The 25,234-nt window shown below is 40.8% G+C and overlaps 1 protein-coding gene and 1 long non-coding RNA gene across 3 annotated transcripts in view; both read left to right on the top strand.

The window, feature by feature from the left end:
* SPAG16 (sperm associated antigen 16) overlaps positions 1-25,234 on the top strand; it is a 584,427-nt gene that overhangs the window by 222,939 nt on the left and 336,254 nt on the right. The window lies entirely within an intron of this gene.
* Positions 7,938-25,132, top strand: LOC123024372. The gene is made up of 3 exons (XR_006414908.1): positions 7,938-8,467; positions 13,506-13,508; positions 25,122-25,132. It is a non-coding gene; the product is annotated as an uncharacterized LOC123024372 (long non-coding RNA).

Below are 25,234 nucleotides of genomic sequence, written 5' to 3'. Positions count from 1 at the left end.
GATGCTTAGGAGCCATTGTGTTGATTGCCCTGGTCATTTCCCCATTCCACAAATCAGCCAGGGCAATGACAGGAGTGCCAGCTCTATCAACCTGAAAATCCCCATGTCCTCAGGAATCCATCTGGATCCATAAGATTCATAAGATCCATAGGGCCTGCACCCTTGCAGAGGGAGAAACTGGCCCTGAGTACAAGCCTCATGAGGAAGCAGTCTGACCATGACAAAGGGGTTCGAATTGAGTCCCTCACTTCCAGATCACTGTCTTCCTGTCCCATCGAGAAAGCCAGGTCTAGAGTGTGACCTATTTCATGCCTTGGGCCAGTGACATGTTGAGACAACCCCATGGCTGTCATGGTGGCCATTAAGTTTGGAGCTCTCTACCTATTATTCTATGCCCTGCAAGCAAAAGCTAGGCAGGACAAGAGGAAGAGAGAGCAATTTAACCTTCGTTCTTCCATTAAGAAAAAAACTGTCTAGACAGGTCTTTGTGCCCATCTAGCTGAGTTATTTTTCAGTGAGTAAGTTGGGGCCTAGAAAGGCCATAAGATATATGTGGGATAAGAAAATTTTAAACTGTGTAAACTAGCCTCTCTACTCCCCAATCTTCCCCTCCTGCCAGCACACCTCCTTTTCTCCCTCTTCAACTTCTATTACAAATTCATAAGAGAAGCTTACTGTGGCAGTTGTGGGGGGGATGGGATGGTGGAATGGGAGGGAAGATTGGATCTCTCTTCCATGCTCATAATATGCTCTGTAGACAAAGAGGAAGACATCCAGAGATAGTAAGAAAAATTAACATGTATTAGAACATCAGTAGTCAAAAGCATTGTATTCTTTACCAGAAATTAGTGTTGAAGTTCATAGTACTGGATAGGTAAATGGACTGGTCAGATTCTAGCTCATTAACATGGAGCTTTGCCTATTTGCATAGAAGAAAGTTGGAATTGTAAAATACCTGCTCGCTAAGGTGGCGTAGCAGCCTTATGGTACCAGTGTAATTGGTGGTGAGGGGCTGGTGTAGCAGTTAAGTTGTACTGGCTGATATACCATGCATATTTTAGGATCAAGCTATTTACTGTTTTGATGTATGAAGTATCAGATTTTTGCCTATTCCCTTCTTTGTGACAAAGTATAGCTAGGGAAGAACACGTCATCTTTCTTCTTGTATATACTATGAAAGCCCACTGCAGGTAGAGCATAAAGTGCTTGTACAATGAATGGCTTTTTAGAAGCATCTTGGGTTTTTTCTTTTGTTCCTGTAGCTCTCTCAAGAAATTTCTCATTACATTGTGACTAATGATTCTTCCTCAGACAGTCATGTTTTCTCTTTCTTGCTTTAGTCTGCAGAACAAGAAATAGAGGCCAGAGGCCCACAAAGGCAATGTATAAAAGCGAAGACATTACTGAATGATAAAAGAGCTTCCTTGCTGGGAGCATCAAAAGCACTGATATTTTAAATATGTGTCATAAAGAAGTATGCAGTTAGCATCCATGTTAGGCTTCCCTACATGAAATAAAATACCCATTTTCTTCCCTATAGGAACATAAAAATGTCTTCTTTTTGTTTAAATGCAATTGCTCTGTTTATGGCTTTTCTTGCTTAGGCTTATTAAATCCATGTCCCAAGTCTGTATCAAAGATGTAAACACAATAGAAAAAATTAAATTCAGAAGTAACAGAAACTGGGCACTTAGATACTTTTTAAGTTAGCAGATACAGAATTCCATCAACAGGGCATATATATTTTATATAACTCTTTAGTGTAGGTCATTTAATAATGTATTTGTTGGACAATAGATGTTGAATTCAGGCAAGCATGCCTTGAAGCACACAACCTGCTGCCTAAAATGCTGGTACCAGTTGTCTGGGAATTTTGCTGCACATTTGCTAGTTGTTGGTCGCAAACAGCTGTGTTTCAGTCAGTGTTTCAGCCCAGTTCATAACTGATATGTAAGTTCAACTATTTGATGGAATTAACATTTCTGCATTGTAAAGTCTCAGAGACATAGCTAAATCTCTGCTCGTGGAAGGTGCCTCCACCCAATTTCTGGGGATTCCTCCCTATTCCCCTTCCTCCCCTGTGCACAGCCCATCTCTTTTGGCAGGCATATCTGACCCCCTGTGTAGCATCTTTGAAGGACTGGAGGAACTGCTGTATGGAAGAGAGAACAAGGACATCCACTTTTGCTAGCCTAGTTGCACAGGTGTAAATCTGAATCCAGCCATTCTTTCAACATCCTGTAATCCTAGAAGCTCACAGAAGGATACACATTTGGGTGTGTGCAGGCTTAAAATTAGTTGACAAATAAATATACTTACACATACCCAGGGTCATCCAGTTGTTTAGAGACTACTGCTTTAGTTTCAAGTGTTCTGCTTTTGCTTTCAGACAACTGGAAAACAGGATGATCTGGTACTTCTGTATCCAAAGAAGGCTCTGCAGTTCTATTCCCCATTTACTTGGGCATAAGCCCCATTGAACATTAAGAAACCTGTGTGCTCAAGAACTTTAGAAAGAAAAGAGCAATCCTGACAAGTAAGTAACAAGGACAGACTGAAAGGATGGAGTAAAAAAACCCCTAGAAAACAGGCAAAAAATGTACATATGAAGCAAAGGAGGAGGAATTAATGAGACAATGTTTTCAAAAGGAATCAAGAGGACAATGGATTTCAAAAAATCTAGAGGACAGATAGTAGCATAGGAAGAAAGGGAAGGAAAAGACAGATCTGTAAAATTCTTCAGCCAAAAGAGAAAAAGCAATAGAAGGAAGATGTCCAATGATATGGAAGAGAAAGCAGTGGAGAAAGAAATATCACAGGAAAAGATAAGAATGAAGAGCAGATAGATAAACCCTTGTTAAAAAGAATTTACCAAAAAAAAAAAAAAAGGAATATATATGCTACTGTAGTAAAGTGACAGAGCTGTATATATACTGAACTCCAGTATCTAAGGGCACCTTTAATAATATCCTGTGTAAAAGCTTGTCACAATTTTCAGGTATCATCTCACTGATTTGCTTTCACATTGATTACCTTTTAGATTGTTCTCACTTAATCTCTGGATCCCAAAACAGTTTAAAGATGTACCTGATGCTACTTTTCTTCAGGTACATCTGGCAGAATGATGATCAGAAGAGGTGGTGGTGCTATACATCTGCAGCTGCTACAACAGGAAATTCCATGCTGGTGTTTTTGGTACTTTATGCTTATGTACTTGGTGACTCATTTCTCACTGTCATTTCCTTTGGTGATGGCTCCACATGCAGCCTCTCTATCGAACCAGCATTGTGGAAATGATCAACAATTGAGTAGACTGCCACATCCATTCATCCACTGACTTTACAGCCTCCTCCACAAGGAAGTCTTGTTTCATGTGCTCTTGTGCACCTGTGGCACTGTGTAGGCTCACATAATATAGTTGTATTCGGCAGTGAAAACTCCCCTTACCTTATGAGGTAAGAGGGTATTGGGTATTGTAGAGAAAGGCTTTTTTCTACCTTCATATGTCATTGGCTGTACTGACAAAAAGTATTGATCAACTGATGACCCTAATCCAGTGATGGACAACACACAGCTTTCATGCAGCTAATCAAGACTCTCTGTGCATCCCCTGGTTCCTGCCCCTGCTGTGTAACCCAAACAGTTCTGCTGGGAGACCAGTGCTTTAGTGGGCTGTCAGGAGCACAGTTCTCCTAGGAAACAGGGTGCACACTCTACACAGAGATGCAGGGCATGCACAGGGAAGATCCCCATAGCCTAACTAATGGCTTAATTCTGCCCACAGGTGCCTAGATTCCCAGAAGAATTGTTCTAGATGTGGTACCACTATTATTTCAGGAAATGGGATGCTGCTCTCTAATCACTGAAGCTGTCTACCTCTGCCCCAAACAGAGCTCAGAGCTCCTTTTCCTTTCTGAAATTATAGCCTTTTACTCTAGTTACTGATTGACAGACAGGGCTAGCTAGCTCCTGTTACTTTACATACCAGAGAGAAACCCAGTTGACATCCACAAGAACTTCAGAAGTCTAGTTGCACTCTTTCCACATTTTACTTACATGTACCTAGATGCAGCTACCACTAAACTCAGTGGAACTTACTTGCATATATATCCAGGAGGATTATTCTACATAGTCCCACCCCATTTCTCTCTGCCAAACACAGAATAGGCTAATGCATATACTGCTGAGATGGTTAATTTAACACACATCACAGGAATGTTCCCCACTCCCCTTTCCTCTCTGGTCATCTCCCTAATTTCACAGAAACTCTGATTGACTTGATGGTACCATGCCCACTTTCCTAAATGTGTGCAACTTTGTTTTTCCTGCCACAGAAATGATTCATATAGTTGCCATATAAATTCCCAATTAGTGTTGCTGAGATATGTGTGGTAATGGGGGCAGGAGTCACTGCAGTTTTGCCTTGAGGATAATATGGTGCATAACCACATTTGTTTAATCTTCCCAGACTGGGCAGGGAAACAGCAAATAATCCTCATTTTGTTTGAGGACATTGGACTCCCAGAGCAGACAATCTACCTTGAAACCCTAGACTTTTACGGTTACATAGTGGCCCTCCTTCCATCTTGTGGACTTCCCCACAAGTTCCACTACAACCTATTCCTCTGAGTCCTTTCACACTCTGTCAATCTGACCTAATACAATCTCACTGCCTATCTCCAGCCACCCCAAGCCACATACCATCTTCTTAATTTCTCCTCTGTTCCACTTGGGTTCTTGCCCAGTGCATTCCTTCTTTCAGGCTGTGTGTTGATAATGCATGCATAGAGAAAACCTCTCCCTTAAAATAACCCTCCTTACAATAACCCTCCAGTGCTACCCAGCATCCAGGTTTAACCTTGACTTTGCAAAACAATGCCTTTTTTATTTAACAATCAAGAGAAATCTTGGGCAGTTAAATGGCTATTCAGAAATGCCAAACCAGAAGTCATAAAGAAACATTGACCCAAAGGATGGATACCAATCAGCTTTCATGTTCCTTCAAACATGATTGGTCAAGTGATTTCAAATCCAAATATTTAATCTATTGGGCTTGGACAAGGGTTAGGGTTAAGTTATTCCATATTTTATCTCCTGTTTGTTGGAAGCAATAGCAAAACTGCACTCTTTATTCCTTCAGGTTTTGGTATGCTGCATTAACTCAGGTGCAACTCTCTCGTTGCTATAGCAGTGGTTACAGTAAGCAACCTGATTAAATTAGACTGCCAAAAGATATATTTTACTTCTGTATAGCAAAAGCAGAATGACAGCCCCATTTTTTATGGTAACCATCATTCTCTATAATTTCCCACATTGCAAGCTTTTTAAATCATACATTTTATATTTACAATACTTATTTTCTTTAAGCTTCATAATCATATTAAGAAATAAATTTTGCATTTTGTACTCATTCTGACTGACTTTATCCACATGTCATGATAAATGATCTCTGTTCCTTTGTAAGAAGAAACTTGTACTTGAGATTCACCATTTTTGTTTAATTACTTTCAAATCTGCTGACTGTACAACATGCAGTTGATATATTACAATAGAGCTTTTTGGTCTTTGAGCAAGTCATTCCATTAATTTTGATTAGTACTTTTAGAGAGGCTGTTGAGTATTTGGCATAGTATTACATTCCAGTTACACTGAAAAGACAAAGCTGATTTGAAGCATAGTCCAGTAACAACAGGCCACTTTTACATTAATTATATCAGAGCAGAATCAGTGATGTTCCTTCTACAGGAGAAAAAAAGAGTTTTATCCAAACTACAGTTTGCAGAGTACTTCGGGGTTGTGTTGTGCATTTTCATTGCCTGTGCTCCCACCCCATCCCCCATGCTGTTTTACTTAGTTGTGCCTTACTGTCTTGTATGATGGTAAATATGAGAATTATATCTCTTATTTAAAAAAAAGTGAAAATTCAGGCCACTCTCCTCTGGATACTCTCACCAAATGAAGTGAGGCAGGTGGCTACAAGGAGAGGGCCTTTTCAGTTGTGGTACCACTGTGCGGAATGCCTTGGACAACGTTACTCAACTGGCATCAATACTGTGGTTGCTGTTTTGTCTGGTGAAGGCCTTCATATTCTTCCAGGTATTGCAGTCCTTTAGTGTTCAGTGTTTTTAAAATCAATTACTTTATTTTTGATCCTCTGTAGAGCTACTATTTCTTACTTTGGTTAAATGTAGTGTTATGCTACATTTTAATGGCTGTGAACCAAGTACAGTGGTTGACATGCATGGGGTGGCGGAGGGCATTAGATTGTAATTAGATTCTGAAACTAAAAATGTAATGAAATTTGACAAACCGAAATCCTTTCAGTTTAGCATGTTTCATGTTCACTCAAGTACCAAAATGTTAAGAAATTAGAACTGTAAATGCCTATGTTATGTAGGTAATGTATTTATGACCTAGTCGCCGGTTCAAATCTGCACAACGGAGTGAGTTCCCGTTGCTCCATCCCAGCTTCTGCCAGCCTTGCAATTCGAAAGCATGCAAATGCAAGTTGATAAAAAGGTACCACTTCAGTGGGCAGGTAACAGCGTTCCATGCACTTTGGTGTTTAGTCATGCCGGCCACATGACCACGGAGACTGTCTGTGGACAAACGCTGGCTCCCTCGGCTAGGAAACAGAGATGAGCACTGCCCCCTAGAGTCAGGCATGACTGGATGTAATGTCAAGGGGAAACCTTTACCTTTTATCCTATGCAGTGGCTAGTTCAGATGTCAGCCATGCCATGGAGCTGTAGCTATGGGTGACAGAGTGACTGTCCCAGATGTTTCTATTTGCTGGAATAGATATATGGATGTAACTGAGGTTAGTGTATGCAACTCCTGATGGAATTCTGTTGAGATGCTCCATTTAATGCAAATAATCCTGCCACCTATTCTTTACTTTATATTTCTCATTCCACATAACTGCCAAATGCTTTCTTCTCAGTTCCTATTACAAGTCTTTCATTTTCTGATTGTTTATTGCATTGCGACTTTTAATTTCTCTAGAAGGGTCATGTTAGCCCTCAGTATTTTCTCCACAGCTTCCTCTCTCTCTTGGATAGCCAGCTGAATAGGAGCTTTCAGCGTCTCAAAACACTGATTCAATTTATGTTTTGTCACTTAATGCTGCTGAAGTGAACTCCTGTAGTTAGTATTGCATACTCTCCTTGTGGCTATTCAACTGCCATGGAATTTCCTTCACAAATCCTCCTGGAAGAAACAGGTTTTTTAAATAGGTACTGTCTGGGTGATTGTCTAGCTGCGGGTGGGGAGTTAAGATCAGGGCACAGATTACCGGCTGCAAGGTTCTGTTTCTGACCTTAGATCTGGGAATCCAGCATGACCTTGATACTGTCTAGTGGGGCGTAAACTTGCTAGCCTTATTACATAAATCCTCTACATATCAAAAGCTTGATGTCCAGAAGCCTCCAAACTTTTGTCCAAATATATCTGTATCAATTTGTTCGTCCCCTCTGGGGGAGATACTATGACTTCATGTGATACTATGATACTATACTTTGAATTCATCCAATTCTGATTGCTGATTTCCTCAGTATAGATAATAAAAAGACATCTGAAGGTTTGGAAGGTGAAACAATGTTCCACTTAGGTCTTAATCAGAGTAAGGTGCTTATCTGAAGCTTCAAGCCAAAACAAATTCCAAACATTTTTCCTGTGCACCCTTCTAATGGAAGCCTGCATTTTTCAGCAATTTGTTTGTCATACTAATTTGGTTTCTCTTGTGATTTAGTTTCTACTGAAGCCTAGTAAGACTTTTAAACTGATAGGAAGTATCCTGTTTGCTAAATTAAAATACCTAGATTTAAATTTCCATAATATGTGTGAAAAATGAAAAATGAATTAGAAGACCATTTCATAGCCTTTCAATATCTTATTGCAAACATGTATCTTCTCGGAAATGAACTTTTTTTTACTTTTAAAAGAAAGAGAACAATCCATTCTGTAATTAGAGTTAGAGTTTTAAGAAATCTTATGAAAGTTTAGGACCAGTGAAGTAGAATTCTTCACCTATATTTTTGAGAATATATATTACCACCTACCTTACATTCCCACTGTTTTCAGTGGGAGACCTAGCTACTCCTCTGCTGTCTTTAATTTCCTTGCTCGCACTGGTATGCATTTTCAGACACTCTGCTGTCTCTTCGATTGTTCAGAATTGCTTCATTTAAGTCAGATAAAAAAAACAGGCTATGCAAATAAGTGAATAGATAGAGTCACAGAGTCCAAGCTAATAACTAATATAATGAGAATACATCATGCATCCCCTTCATGGATCACTGCCTTGATGTGGTGAAGGGGCTTGTATAGCTCAATGAAGTTATGAGCTATGCCATGTAGGGGCACTCAAGATGGACAGGTAATAGCAGAGATCTCTGACAAAAGTTGGTCCACTGGAGAAGGATATGGCAACCCACGCCAGTATCTTTGCCATGAAAACCCCATGGACGTAACCCCATGAAAACCCCATTAATAGAGCCAGAAAGAATGAAGCAACTGAGTCAAAGCCAAAAGGACACTCAGTTGTGGATGTATCTGGTGGTGAAAGGAGAGTCTGATGCTGTAAAAAACAAGGCCACTCAGGCATGACCTAAATCATATCCCTGATGAATATACAGTAGAGGTGACAAATAGATTTAAGGAATTAGATCCGATAGAGTGCCTGAAGAACTATGGATGGAGGTTTGCAACATTGTACAAGTGGCAGCAACTGAAACCATCCCAAAGAAAAAGAAATGCAAGAAAGCAAGATGGCTGGCTGAGGAAGCTTTACAAATAGCTGAGGAAAGAAGGGAAGTGAAAGGCGAGGGGGAAAGAGAAAGATACACCCAATTGAATGCAGAATTCCAGAGAATAGCTTGAAGAGATAGGAAGGCCTTCTTAAATGAACAGTGTAAAGAAATAGAAGAAAGCAATAGAATAGGGAGGATCGGAGATCTCTTCAAGAAAATCAATCTTCAATCCTGGTCATAGGATTGGAAAAAGTCAGTTTACATTCCCATCCCAAAGAAGGGCTATGCCAAAGAATGTTCAAACTACTGCACCATTGCACTCATTTCACATGCTAGCAAAGTTATGCTCAAAATCCTACAAGCGAGGCTCCAGCAGAATGTGGACCGAGAACTACCAGAAGTACAGGAAGGGTTTCGAAGAGGTGGAGGAACTAGAGATCAAATTGCCAACATACGCTATATCGTGGAGAAAACTAGGGAGTTCCAGAAAAACATCTACTTCTGCTTCATAGACTATGCTAAAGCCTTTGATTGTGTGGATCACAACAAATTGTGGCAAGTTCGTAAAGGGATGGGAGTACCAGATCACCTTTTATGTCTCGTGAGAAACCTGTATGTGGATCAAGAAGCAACAGTGAGAACTAGACATGGAACCACTGATTGGTTCAAAATTGGGAAAGGAGTACGGCACGGCTGTATATTGTCACCCTACCTATTTAACTTTTATGCATAGCAGATCATGAGAAAGGCGGGGCTAGATGAATCACAAGTTGGAATTAAGGTTGCCGGGAGAAATATCAACAACCTCAGATATGCAGATGATACCACTCTAATGACAGAAAGAGAAGAGGAACTAAAGAGTCTTTTTGATGCGGGTGAAAGAGGAGAGTGCAAAAGTTGGCTTGAAAATCAACATTAAGAAAACTAAGATCATGGTATCCGGTCATATCACTTCCTGGCAAATAGATGGGGAAGATATGGAGGTAGTGACAGAATTTACTTTCCTGGGCTCCAAGATCACTACAGATGGGGACTGAAGCCAAGAAATTAAAAGACACTTGCTCTTTAGGAGGAAAGCTATGGCAAATCTAGACAGCCTACTAAAAAGCAGAGACATCACCCTGGCAACAAAAGTGTGTATAGTCAAGGCTATGGTTTTCCCAGTTGCAATGTATGGCTGTGAAAATTGGACAATAAGGAAAGCTGAGTGCCGAAGAATTGAGGCCTTTGAATTATAGTGCTGGAGGAGACTCCTGTGAGTCCCTTGGACTGCAAGGTGATCAAACCGGTCAGAGGAGATCAACCCTGACTGCTCTTTCGAAGGCCAGATAGTGAAGATGAAACTCAAATACTTTGGCCACCTAATGAGATGGAAGGACTCACTGAGAAGACTCTAATGCTGGGAACAATTGACTGCAAAAGAAGGGGGATGGCAGAGGATGAGGTGGCTAGATGGCATCACTGAAGCAGTTGGTGGGAGCTTAGGTGGACTCCAGGGGATGGTGGAGGGCAGGAAGGTCTGGAGGAATGTTGTCCGTGGGGTCGTGATGGGTCGTACGTGACTTCGCAACTAACAAGAACCACAACAACAACAACAACATTCATGCTCCAGAGAACCCCAAGGTTTGCAGAAAGAGAAAACTTTGTTTCGGGGGAAAATAACCAATGGGGCAAAATGATTTCCAAACATCCCAATGAGAACCAAGCATGCTCATTAGTCAGAGAATGCTGAGCCTCAGTTGGCGTTAGAGGAGATACCTGGAAGTTGAGTATCCTGAGAAAACAAGTGTGGTTTGGAAATACAGTTGAATGAAATGTGCACTTCCACATGCCACCTGGATAATAAAACATATCCCTGTGGCATGTCAAAAGTGTCCAGTGGGAATCTACAAAATCCTTCATGGATATAAATAATGGGTCCTCAAACTATGGCCTGTGAGCCGGATTTGACCCACCATACCAATTTATCCAGCCCGCCTCAGAGGTTTTGGACTTGCTGCGCCCATACACACGCCCTGTGCGCAAGGAGGCGGCAGCTTGCTCGCACAGAGATTGTTTTGGATTCGCTCAGAAGAAATGATCTACAAGTGAGCAAGCGGCTGCCTCACATGCCCACCATTGCCTCGTGCTGCGTGCCCACCCCCACCTTGCCTTGTCTCCCCTCGCCACATGCGCCCGCCTGCGCCTCGCTTCTCCTTGCCTCACCCGCACACCCTCCCCCTGCCCCCATGCCATCCCCTGGTGAAAAAGTTGCCCTGGTGAAAAAGTTGCCCTGAAAAAGTTCACCATTGCCCTGGTGAAAAAGTTTGAGAAGCCCTGATCTAAATGAAGACTGACCAAACAATGAAAGTGCAAGTGGTTATTCTCCACATTCTCATTGCAAATTATGGCAGTGGACCTCAGATGGCTGCAAGATGTCCTTGGGGCCAGTATGTAGCAGGCCCTGGACAATGCCAGAGAGATCTTCTGGACAGCAAAGAGAAGATTTACTGGAGACAGTCAGTGTTTCTTTGTTGCTCTCACTGCCTCCAATTATATTTGACTATAGACACAGAGGGCTTGATTGTATCCAATAGGAGTTTTCCTCCATCTGCCCTCAAGCCATCTTCTAATATGAGCAATTCTGTCTGTGTGTATAAGATAAACTATAGCAGCAGTGGGCAGGAAATACATCAAATAAACTATAGCGACCATCTTAAAATACATGGACAACCAAATAGTTTTCAGCCTGGCATCAAAAAGAACCTAATGTCAGCACCAGATATACCTCCATCGGAAGGGGATCTATAGTCAGAGTAGTATCACCAACAGTTCTTTCTTGCCTTGTCCCATGTAATGTAATAGTTGGGCCATCCTTTGATGATCTTAAAACATGGGCAGGCTGATCTAGGAAATACTCTTCCAGATATTCTGGCCCCAAGCCATGTAGGCTTTAAAGATCAGTTAAACATTGTGGACAGCAATAGTGAAAGTAAGTGTCAGGAATAAATTTGCCTACATCTATAAATATGTGGTGTGACTGCACTTAGAATATTGAATATATTTCTACCCACTCCACTTCAGAAAGGATAATACAGAGCTAGAAAATGTGCAGAAAATTAGCAGGAAACTGCCTGGGGCTTTTAAGTTTTTAAAAAAGGAGGGATTGTAGAAATTTATAAAGTTATACATGTCGTAGAGAAAATGGATATGGTGAAAAGTTTTCCCATAACACTATATCCTGGGGTCATCCCATGGCCTAATTGGTAGGATATTCAGAACAGGTAGATACAAGGAAGTACTCATTCAGGAAAAGCATAGTTATATTATGGGATTTGTTACCACAAGATGTGACAACGGCTTTGTGCTTGGATGGCTTTAAAAGGGAATCGACAAATTAATGGAGAATTGTTCTAGTCCATATGCAGCATGTTACCTTGAGAATCCAGGACAGCATGCTTCTGAATACCAGCATCAAGAAAGGCTTATTGTCCTTTGTGCTTGTTGCCTTCCCGTAAGATCAGGGTGGCCATAGCAGATAACAGGATATTGAATTACTTGGGCCTTCTTTTGTTATTAAGCTGTTTACTTAAAGCAACCATTGTTAATGTTAAACACAGTTTAGGATTCAGGCTGTGCTGAACTGTCATAAATAATAAACTGAAGTGCAACCTCACAATCTTCTTGCAGCCATGCTGGAGGAGAGAGGGGGATATGCAAGACTGGGGATAGCAACAGCTTGTTCCATCACTAGATACCATGATATTAACTGGTGTTATCTTGGTAGCTGCTTTGAAATCATTTTCACTCTCTTTCAAAAATGCAGAAGCAGGAACTAAAGCCTCCATTGAAGAAAAATCCATATGCAGGTATGCAGAGTAATTAATATTTGCAAAGATAGCTTGTTGAATCTGTGCCATATTCTTAAAGCATGTTGGTTATAGCTCTAATGTATGGGTCATTTAATTGTTTGTTCTTGAAACTTTAGGTATAATGCAACCTAAGAAAATTGACTCGTAGTTAAGGAGGCCCTTAAAAGTCTGGCTGATGTTCTGAGTAAATCCATTAACCACTGAATAATATCTCTGTATCATAAGTTCTTTCTTTATTTGTTTCAAAAATGCCACTTTGCATAATTTTAAAAAGTGAATAATATGAATGTGCATGATAATTTCAGTCTGAGTTAATAATTTGAATTGCTGATTTTCTAATGAAGAAAGTTTTGAGGAAATAAAAAGTAAAATCTTTTCTGGGTTAGTATTGGTATAGATAAATTCTAGGAAATGAAAAGTTAAGTCAACAATCTCAGTTTTGTGAGATTCTGTGATATTACCAAGGTAGTTTCTTTTATAGATGATTGCAGCAATCATGTAATGCATCTTGTTGGGTCTAGCAGACTAAGGAAATAGAATGATCCCCATGTGTACATGCACTCGCAAACATATTGCCCAGTTCACACATCACAAGGCTGCTTAAATGGGGAAGAGCCTACTGCTGGGAACAATAGATGGCAAAAGAAAAGGGACAGCAGATAATGAGGTGGCTAGATGGAGTCACTGAGGCAGTTGGTTTGAGCCTGAGTGGACTCCAGGGGATGATGGAGGACAGGAAGGCCTGGAGGAATGTTGTTCATGGGGTCATGATGGGTTGGACATGACTTCGCGTCTAACAACAACACCAACAAGGTTGTTCCACTTCCACACATGCATGTTTGCCCTTGTTCGATGTGGACTATTGTGAAGTCTGAACCTCCCCAAGGGTGAATGGGTGCAACAGAGTGTGGGTATGGTGGTACACAATAAGACTGGGGGGGGGGGGGAATGAAAATATGATATGGCTTTTCCTTTAAAGATAGGCTTCTTTTGTTCAATTTATCACAGTGTACTTTTAACATTCCTGTTTCTTACATCAGGTAGACATCAAATGTAGTGGCACTCTTTGATACAATTAAGTAGGGCAAATAACTGTTTCCCAAGTGGACTCATAAACTACTGATCTCTGGATTTTAAAATAAAATCTGCATAGTTACTTTCCCTGCTATCCAGTAGCATACTTGTCTTCATAGTTGCCTTGTCTTCATAATAGATGTATCTGTGTGTTCTATGTCCTCACAATTTTACCACACAGTGCAAAATTTGGTAATTTGTGCTTCAGCAACCTGAGTACCTGAACATAGTTATTAATGTCCTCTAATGAAAACAAACAGGCAAATAAACACTTAGCAATTGTGGCTTCAGTGTTTGCCTTGAAAATATTTAGGCAGCATTTGGGAAATCTCTGAAGTCAGAGATAGCAGTTGAACGGGATTTCAGATAGCCAGAGAGCAGAATAATTTGCCCTTTAAGAACTAGCACAGCAACATATTACCCAAAGTAATCTAGTCAGACTTAATTTGTGTAATGCATTCTAGGTGTTGGGTTGGGAAGAGTTTTACCTATCTAGCTTCAGGATTTATGAAATATTTTAACACAGCCTTGTGCAAATTCTGCATCCTGCACTGATGAGCCTTACATGCCATGGGGTCTAAGTATGTGTTTATTAATGAACTGCATAAATGGTACAGTTACTTTTAAATGTTTTAGAGCAACCCTACATCAACATTTTGTTCATATAAAATACTTTATACATTGACATATGTTTTAATAAATAAGGATAAAGGGTGGATAAAAGAAAAAAGGATTGTGCACTCGTAGGAATATAGACAGCACAGTCCAATGATACTTCCACTAACCTGCTCAACTGAGAGGATTATACATATCCTATGGAGGGAGCTTCTTCATCTTGCAAAGCAGCAAAGAAACCCAATATCGAAGCATGAGGAAAGGAGATTGAGGTGCTACCTGGATGCATCATATGCTGGGGGAGCCCACCCACTCCATGCCCTGCATAGCTTATTTCCATGGTCATTCTTATGACTGGGAGGGGCTCTTAGTTCAAAGCTGCAGCTCCAACCTCCGAACAAGTTTCTGAGGCCAGAGGAACTGAGGAACTGTGAATATTCTTAGGGTGATCTTGGTGTCATGAGCCAAGGTTCCTCCTTTGTGCATTTAAAAGCCACAGACATTTTTCCTTGGAAAGTGTTCCTTATTGACCCCCCAAAGCACAAAACACCCAGAATGAATCTCTGAGCATGCACAGAGTGGTTTGTTAAACATGCCAATACTCTAGGCTGTTCTTCCCTGCTCATGATATGCCATGGATCCACCTCACCTGACTCTGAGAAACTCTCATGCCCTAAGTTCCCTCATGCCAACTTTGCATCTTGGTTATTCCCAGGGACTGCCTGCCCACCTGGGGAGTCTGGCCTTGAAATAAGCATCTCTGCTTCTCCCATCTCAGTGTCTTGAGATGGCCCACATTCCTAGACTTCCCATTCTCCCTCTGATTCTGATTTCTCTGAAGTCCAGCCAGCAGTACTTGAGAATAAGCTCCCAAAGCAGCCATTTTTCTCACCCCCAATAATAGGTTTATGCATTAAATGAAGTTATACTTTAGATATTTTAAATCCTGCCTGCCCAAAGAAACTGTGCTCATGGAACATTGCTATTTTAATTTGAAACAAAATTGTCAATCATACTGAAAGTAAATTAGTAAAATAACAATAGTTTAAAACTGTGTGCAAGATGCAGCACTGAATTACAACCATATGGAATAAAGATCCCCTGCAACAGACAACTCTTCTTGTTAGAAATTATACCTCTTTGATGCGCCTGCTGGCATCTTAAACTGGACATTTTTTTCTGGCTAGAATGTATGAGTGGTGGCTTCAGGCAAGGTCATGTGGTAGCTTCCTTCATAATATTTCTCATGACAGTAAAAGTGACACCAGCCAAATGTCTGAATGCTTACAAGTTAACACAGAGGACACTACTTCAAACTATGGCATTCACACCCTCAGTTTCCAATTAGAAACTTCTTTGGTGCTAGCTTTTAAAACTGGCTGTGCTCTTGAAGCCTTCTGGAATAGCTGAACTCATGGGTATGTAGCGTTTTGGAGGAAAGGGGTTGGAATGAAAGAGGTCTAAGAGAAATTCAGGCTACCTAAAGGACAGTCACAGAATTCCCTCCTTACCAATAGTATACAGACAGATATGCATAATCAATGAGTCTTGTTAGGATAGATAAATGTAGATGTTTTAGCCTGAGGACTCCATTGCAGAGAATAAAAATGAAAGTGAAAATTAGCTCTTTCTTACAAAGAGACAAGTCTCATAGTCACAAAATCACACAAATTTTTAGGTTGCATATTAAAAAAGAATTGTGCAAGAGGCAAAGTTTTAGCTACCTCAAAGCATGTTGCGGGTAAAGGAGCAAAGGTTCAACTCTGAGCTGTGAACTAGAAATATGTCAACACACACGTATATCTGGAATTCTATGATCATGGATAAGATCTCTGCTCAGGTACTTAACATGGTCAAGGATGTAGATGTATTCAATGTTAGTCCTACTTAGAGCAGCTCCATTGATATAAATGGGGTGTGACACTGGCTATAATCCACTGTCTATTTGGGTAAGTATTGTAATTGTTTTATCGCTTATTGGATCAAAGTTCAAAGAGAACAATGTTAGAGTGGAAGTGTTTGATTTGAATTGGATTTGTTGACATTTTTCTTACTGTATTTTGGGGCTATTTTAATGACAAGGGGGTCGTTTTATTTATTTATTTAAAGCTTTTGTACGCCGTCCTTTATATAAATATCTCAGGACAGCTTACAGGAATTTAAAACAATTTAAAACAACTAATAACATCATCCACAGAATTCAAACAATGATACAATATGAAACAAATAAACATTGAGTAAATCAAATTAAATCAAAATAGAATGAAGCAAAAGCGACTGGAGAATCATTAAAACTGTTAACTTTTAAAATGCCACTTAAATAGAAAGTTTTGACCTGGTGCCAAAAAAAGTATGAGCTTGGTGCCAGGTGTACCTCTCTGGGGAGTGCATTCCAGAGTCTGGGAGCCACCGCAGAGAAAGCCCTATTCTGAGTTGATGTCCTTTTTACCTCTTTTAGAGGGGGTTCCCAGAGCAGAGCTTCTCCTGCAGATCCTAAGGGACGTGAGGGCTTATAAGGAAGGAGGCGTTCCTTCAGGTGTCCTGGTCCCAAGCTGTTCAGGGCTTTATTGGTCAAGACCAGCACCTTGAATTGGGCCCGGACTTCAACTGGAAGCCACTGGAGCTGAGAGAGGACCAGCGTCACATGAGAATAATGACTGGTCCCAGTCAGCAACCTGGCAGCTCTGTTTTGTACCAGTTGAAGTATCTGGACCGTTTTCAAGGGCAGCCCCATGTAAAGTGCGTTACAGTAATCCAAGTGGGAGGTTACCAGAACATAGAAACATAAAAAGAGAGCGAGTCAGAAGGGGCTCCTGGGCCATCTAGTCTGACCCCCAGCTCTAACTGGCTCCGCTCAAGACATGCCCACCATGTGCATGTCCAGCCTATCTTTGAACACCCTCACCGATGTGGCCTCAATGACCTCTCATGGAAGCCCATTCCACACCCTCAGGGTCCTAACTGTCAGAACGTGCTTCCTGGCATCTAAATGGAACCTTGGTTCCCTGAGCTTTGCTGCGTTGGAGCGTCTCCTGCCTTCCTCTGCAGGGGAGAACAGGTCTCTACCTATCTCCATGTGACATCCCCTCACATACCTTATGTCGCCAACATATTCCCTCTGAGTCTTCTCTTCTCCGGTCTGAAGAGAGACCCAGTTCCCACAGTCTCACCTCATACCCCATCCCCTGCAAACCAGCCACCAACCTTGTGGCTCTATGCTGCACTGACTCTAACCTGGCTATATCCTTTCTGTAATGAGGGACCCAAAACTGAGCACAGTACTCCAGTTGCAGGTGCACCAGAGTCGTATAGAGTGGTAGTAATAGCTCTCTCAATCTAGAAGCCACGCTTCTGGCTATGCCACCAAGGGTGCTGTTCGCCCTCTTGACCACTGCATCACACTACTGACTCCTGTTTAGCCTGCAGTTAACCAGTACCCCGAGGTCCCTTTCACAAGTGCTGCTCTCCAGCCACTTGTCACCTAACCTGTACTTATGACACCCATTCCCATGCCCCAAGTGCAAGACCTTGCACTTATCCACATTGAACGCCATCCTGTTGTCTCCTGCCCACTTCCATAGCCTGTCCAGATCCTTTTGGATCTGGAGTACCTGCTCCTCAGTTGTGGCCACTTCTCCAGTTTTACTGTCGTCTGCGAATTTGATCAGCAGACTGTTCATTCCTTCTTCCATGTCATTTATGAAAAGATTAAACAGGATCGGCCCCAGGACAGAGCCCTGGGGGACCCCGCTTGTCACTGGCCGCCATCCCGATGATTCCCCACTAATGGTTACCCTCTGCTTTTGGTCAGTCAACCAACTAATCCACCAGACAGTGCTTTGGTGTATCCCAAAACTCCTCAGTTTCTCCACCAGGATATCATGGGGCACTTTGTCAAAGGCCTTGCTGAAATCCAAGTAAACCACATCCACTGCATCCCCTCCATCTAGCCATCTCGAAACCTTGTCATAGAACTCCACAAGGTTTGTCTGGCAGGACCTGTTTTTGCAGAAGCCGTGTTGTGTGACTGTCAGCCTCCCTTCCCTATCTAGCATCACTAGATCTCTCTCTATTATGAGCCTTTCCATTGTTTTTCCTACAATGGACGTAAGGCTAACCCGTCTGTAATTCCCCATGTCCCCTCTACTACCCTTTTTGAAAATTGGGACCACTGATGCCAACCTCCAGTCCTCTGGAACTTCACCCATTCTCCACGAGGCCTCAAAAATGGAGGCCAGCGGGCGTGAGAGAACCCCTACCAACTCTCTAAGTTCTCTCAGGTGTAACCCGTCAGGGTCTGGCGCCTTTGTAATGTCCACTGTCCTGAGGAGCCCCTCGACTTCAAGGGGGGTGACTCTAATCTGTGCCCCTAAGTCCCCAGCCTCATCTAATCTCCTATGCGGATCTCCCCCATCCTTCTTTGGGGAGAAGACAGAGGCAAAATAATGTATCACTGTTGCTAGGGAGTGCTCATCCAGGTAAGGATGCAGCTGATGGACCAATTGAAGTTGTGTTTTTTTTTAATAATAAGTTTTATTCAAAATTATACCCTAACTAAAAAACAACATCAGTAATCAAAAACATGGGGCCTGCTGGGTCAGCCCCCACATTTTTTTCCATTTATAATGACTTAAAAACAGATTTAAATCTATACAAAGTCGTGTTTCTCTAGCCAATAATAAAAAGAGTCCCAAGTTTGATAGAAATCAATATCTTCCTTCTCCTTCAATGACAAAGTCAATCTATCCATTTCTGCACCATCCAAGATCTTTTTTAGAATCAGTTCATCGGTGGGTGGTTCTTCACATTTCCAGCACTGAGCAAATACAATCTTCACCGCAGTAATTACATATAATATCCAATACTTTTCTTGTTTACTAATATCAATAGGTGTAGTGCCTAATAAGACTTCAGGTTTAAAAGCTAAAGATTTTTGTAACATTTCCTCGAGCCATTCATGTATTTTAATCCAATATTTTTTCACATTATCACAAGTCCACCACATATGATAGAAAGTACCAATTTATGTTTACATTTCCAACATCTATTTAACATATTTGAAGACATGTTAGCTAATCTATTTAGCGACAGATACCATCTATAAAACATTTTATACAGGTTTTCTTTATACAAAGTTACTAATGTTACCAATCCTCCATCATTATCCAGAATGTCATCATATCTTATGGTCCCTTCAAAGTTCAATGCATTTGGATATACAAGAGCTTCCTTAAGTGAAAACCGTCTTGGTAATTTATTATACAATCTTGTCTTTAACTTTTTCCACCCCGACATTAATGATTTCCTAATATAGTGACTTAAGAAAGAGCCATATAGCTTAGCCTTTTCATATCACATATGAGCATGCCAACCCATTTGCAAATCATGCCCTTCAAGATATAAAACCAAAGCCCCCGTTCTCTTTAGCCTCCTTCAGTATTTTTAGTTTAATCCTTGGTTTCTTCTTTCTCCATATAAGTCTTAAGCGTTGAAAGTTTAAATCATCAAAAACTTTTCTATCAATTTTTATGGGAATCATTTGAAATAGAAAGAAAAGCTTTGGTAATATATTCATTTTAGCTAGTGCTATTCTTCCCAGCAAGGAAAATTGCAAATTAGCTCATTTTTCCAAATCAATCTTAATATCCTTAAATAGTTTATCATAATTGTTTTCTTTCAGAGTGCTACACTTAACTGTAAGATAAATTCCCAAATACTTAACCTTTTTAACAATCAGCAAGTCTACTTGTTCCACCAGAGTTTTTCTCTGTTCCTGTGTGAGATTTTTTACTGATAGTAACATGGTAATCATTAATTCCCATAGGACCTCATTCTTTCCTTTGGGTATATTCTGGAATCTCAAATAATTAAATGCCTTCTCCATCTGTAATATAGTCAATAAATCCTATAATGACTTGTTTGTTTGCTTTATTAATTGTGTTTCTTTGTCTACTGTTTCAATTTTATCATGTGCTTGTTGTATTTTTTGTGTATTCTGTTCAATTTTAAGTCGAACATCTGCCAGTTGAGTTGATACATCCTTAACAGGACTATCCAGTTTGTCAAGACGTTCTCTTTGTTCATTTGTGAAGTTTTTCTGCTTAGCTGACATGTTCCTCATTTCTGTTAATAAATCCTAAACTTAATTTTGATATAGAATTTTGGATAGCCTCTTGGGATGCTTGTTAAAGATGTTTGTATCGCCAAAAGAGTCATTTGTAGATCTTTTTGATATTTTTCGGCATCTTCGGCTTTGAACTGATGAGTTGAACTCTGAGCAGCTGATGTGAATGCCGAAGAGGAGGAAGAGTGTATTTTTTCCATAATGATGATAGTTTTTTGCCAGTAATTGCAAAGCAGGAACAAGAAAAGAAAGAGGAGAAAAGAGGGGAAAAAATCTCCAAAAAGAAAAAGAGGAAGAAGACTTATTATAAGTCCAATAGCCACAGGATGGCAGCAAAGAGTTATTTTGTCTTTATATGACATCACAAAGAAGACTAAATAGAAATCTAACAAGAAAATGGCGGTTCATCAGAAATAAGTAAGAATTTGTCCTTCTATCACTTAATCTACAATAGTTTTTTATTCAGATTCTTTGCCCTTGGGGAGTTAGGAAAAGGAAATCTTACTTTCCAGCCTCATACTTTCAAAAATCCTCAGTTCCTCTCCCCTAGATTAATCGCCGCTTAAACTCCATGGAGGGAGGGGGAATTCCTCCCTCCCTCAAAGTGGTTTTTCTTTCTTCTTTGTTGCACTTAATATCCACTTCAGTTCTTTCACGGGTAGTATTGAAAAGGTAGAAATGCTCACCCAGCAGGTCCGATGAACTCCAAGCTGTTATTCTGTGCTATATCTGGTCGTCTATGGCTTGCAGGGAGCTGATCTCTCCACTGTGTTGTTCGATTGAGAAAAACCCGAATTTCTCCCAGTAAATGTGGAGCCGCTGCCCCACATTGCCCAGAAGAGTGCTCGGGCATCTAATCCCTGCCCCGACAGGGCTTGGTTGAGCCTCTAGCAGCTCACTGTCAAACAAATACCGGCGTGATTATGGGAGCCCCCGTTCTTCACAGCCGTCTTGCCACGACGCCAACCGGAAGTCCGACCAATCGAAGTTGTTGAAAAGCACTCCTTGCCACCACTGCCATAGTTTGGTTTGCCTATAACAGGGGTCCTCAAACTTTTTCAACAGAGGGCCTGTTGACGGTGCCAGCGATGGGCATGGGCTGCCAAGGCAGTGTGGGCAGGGGGCGCAGGCTGGGCTGGGCTGGGGGGCGCACGCACATGCACACACATGCGGCAAGGCAGGGGTGGGTGCGTGCGGAGTCATTTTCTCTGAGCAAGTCCAAAACGATCTCCTTGCAAGCAAGCCGTCCAGTTCATTTCCAGTACTGGGTGGAGAAAACAACTTAAAGTAAAGGACTGCAGTGAAGGAAAGCAGCAAAATGCTGTTTTTGAGATAAAAAGATAACATACATTCCTTACTTGATATATGGATGGGGAAGAGATGTGCACAGCATTTGGTTCATCCCTACTAAAAGCTTGATTAGTCTATGATTTGGGACAATGCAGACTGAAGTAATAAGTAAATGTTTTAATTTATTGTGTATTTTATTATGTTGTGAGCTGCCCCGAGGCTACGGCAAGGGGCGGCATAGAAATGTTTTAATAAATAAAATAAATAAATAAATAAATAAATAAAATACCTGTTAATGCAGGCTGTTAATAGCGGTACATTTTAGTCCATGGAGGGTATTTTATATTTCCTATGTAAAGACTAGTGTCCAATGTCAATGCCACATTTTAAGGTTAGAAGCAGCCAACAAATGGTGTACTTACACTAGTAAGTACTACCTCAAGTAGTAAGAACATTGCCATTTTAAAACTTTCTAGCACTGGATTACAGACTCTCTGGATGCAATACAGAGATGTCTACCATTAGCACAAATCTACTGGTTTACCAATAAGGTGAGCACCAAGGCTCTTTGAGCCAGAAAATAAACATGAAAGGAAATGAATTTATATAAATGGAATTTGGAAAGGAACTTAATGGTGAAAGGCAAGAGATTCTTTCTTGACATGCAGAAAGAGAAAGAGATGCAGGATATGCTTGTTAATTTCCATTCCCTAAATATTTTCATTCTCCTGAAATATATTTTAGGAAGCATAGTGTGAGAACTCTGTCCTAGATACAATTTGTATTTTGTGAACCATGGCATAAACTAGCTGCCATGTTCTTGACTCTTGGACGTCAAGCTCTTTGAAATATTTGACTTACAAGGCAAAACTGGTTGGCTCTTTAGAGTAACTGGTGCTGTCCCTTGTAAGGTGCAGCAAAGCTAGCAGTTCAAATGAAAAGATATGCATTAACTAGCACTAGAAAAGGAACCATGTAGCTAGTACAGTTTATCTTACATTTTTGCCGAAACCCTACACACAAAATAGCTAGTGTATATTAATAATGTAGATGGCGTTTGCCAGTCAATAGCCAGAAAGTGCTAGAAAACATTCAGTTTTGTATTCAGAGCACACTATAAGATCCCTAAATGAAATAGTGGATTTCTGAAGAACTTACGCTATTAATTTCATGTTTAGTCCATCAAAACAAGGGCATATCTATTATGCACAGCAAATCAAATGCAAATTATGTTTTTGGATTGCATAAAATCGTGCATAAAATGTTCCAGGTGCCCTAGTTGTTCTGATGCTGATACATTGGCATGAGTAATATAGAAATAGCTTTCCATTTCTAGCTCAAGTATTTTGGGCTCTTGAAGTAACAAATTGAATAAGGAAATTGGTTTCTCACTTGATCCTAGTTCCTGCAATTTCTGTTTTAAATTACCTTTGTGAAACTGGATGAGAAACAAAAGAGTAGAAATATTTCCACTTTACCAAAGCACCAATATCACAGAATAGAGTATCCCTACTAACAATTGAAGCAAGCATTTTGGTTATTGAATCAGTGGCAGTTATTTCATATGTACACATGTTTTATTCAGATTCTGTTGGGAAGAGGAAAACCTGCCACAACCCAGAGGCTAAAGTTACGGTGTCATTTAAGGAACTGCAGTAGCTAAGCCATCCCAGAGAAACAACTAATTTTAATCACTACCTGTTTACTGCATATAATTGAAGTCCCCCAGCAAGCTCTACCTACCACTTATTAAATTATTCTTAAGCTAGTAAGTCCTATGCACAGCAGATCTATGGACAGTGAAGCATCTGGGTCAACAGCTAGAGTGCAAATGGTGGAAAACCTGGGGTGAATCTGACAGAACATGGGTAAGAAGTCACCATCAAGCATACTCTGTAGTGGTGAACGCAGTGAAGAAAGCTTTCTTCTCCACCAGCACTGTGCCCTGCCGGTGCTGTTCAGCAGAGCTGTTTTGCATGGTTCATGGCCCTTTACATGCAGACCCAAAGGAAGATCAGGTAGAACTCTTGGTAGCCCTCTGTGATGAGTTTACACAACACTTTGCTTAGATTCAGTACAAATTGGACTCCACATTTAAGGTAGCCCCTTTAAAGGAGGTGTCCAGAGCACCATCTGGTCCTGTTTTGTTGGATAAGTTTCCATTCATGATGCCTGATGATGTGGACAAGGTGCTTGGACAAGTTTGGCTTATTACCTTTATTAGCAAGCCTTGTCCTTCGTGGCTGCTTATTGAAGCCAAGGAGGGAATGTGTTCTTGGGTACAGGAAAGTGTAAATGCCTCTTTGAATGAGGGACTGGTCCCAGCTGCATTAAAGGAGATGGTGATTAGGCCTCTCCTGAAGAGGGCAAGCCTGGCCCTTGAAAGCTATCAATACCATTGACCATGGTATCCTTCCAGATAGTCTGGTTGAATTGGGAGTTAGAGGCACTGGGTCTTTCAAAACCTAAGTAACCATGAACCTAAAGGAAACTTACCCCTGAGGCAGTTACCTAGACAGATCTGAGGTTTTCTGCCTGAATGAATTTTGTTCACCTTGTTCAAATGTACTTGCATCCCTCCTAGAGCAGCAAATGTGAGGCTTGGGCTTACTCTTGGATCCATCATTGTCCTTGAAGACTGAGGTGGCCTATGTGGTACCAAGTGCCTTCAGCAACTTTGTTTGGTAGCCCAGTTGTGACCCTGTGTGGATGGAGATAGCTTAGCATCAGTGTCTATGTATGTTGGTCTGCCTTGGAAGAAGCTTTGGAAACTACAGATAGTGTTGAATTAGGCAGCCAAGTAGTTAACTGGGACTAGGCATAGTAAACATAAACCCAGTCCTGAGTCACCTGCAGTGGTTGCCAATTTGTTTCCAGGCCAAATGTGAAATGCTAATAACACTTGGGAACTCAATACCTCAATCATTGTGTATGTCCCAGATCATTGGACTCAGTGGATTTCTTCAAAGAGAAGCTCAGCAGGGGAGGTGTCATTGTAGGAGTGGGCCTTTTTTGTGATATTCCCATATATTGAACAGTGCCCCAAGAAAGTTTGTCTGATGCCAACACTGCTATCTTTTCAGCAAAGTCCTATTATTTCTCCCAGGCATTTGGACATTAGTTATGGTCGAATTATGCTTTTATGTTATTTAATTTTAGCTTTATTATTGTGCTGATTATAGTTTATGTTGACTTTGGTTTCTTCACACCTTTGTTATATTAATTGTGGATTTCTGCATTATATGTACAAATTGCTTCAAGGCTGATTTTTATGATAGGAAGTGACACATATTTAAAAAATAATTTGAGCTAAACTAGGTATAGATAGATATAACTATAAGGAAGAATGGTTATTGTTTACATATTGTATTTTATTCTATCTTGTTCTTATGGTATGTTGCCTTGTGGTTATACCAGACCAAAAAGCAGGATATTAATCAGGATTTGCATGGTGGACTGCCTAAATATTTAGAAGGGTTTATTGAAATCCACTGCCATTTGGACATGCTATATTCAAGCATAGTTTTCAG

Source organism: Varanus komodoensis, unplaced genomic scaffold (assembly GCF_004798865.1).
Source record: "Varanus komodoensis strain SLA01 unplaced genomic scaffold, ASM479886v1 scaffold23, whole genome shotgun sequence".
NCBI classification, from domain to species: Eukaryota; Metazoa; Chordata; class Lepidosauria; order Squamata; family Varanidae; genus Varanus; species Varanus komodoensis.
Note: the sequence above shows the minus strand (reverse complement) of the source record. Positions and strands in the feature narration are given on the sequence as shown.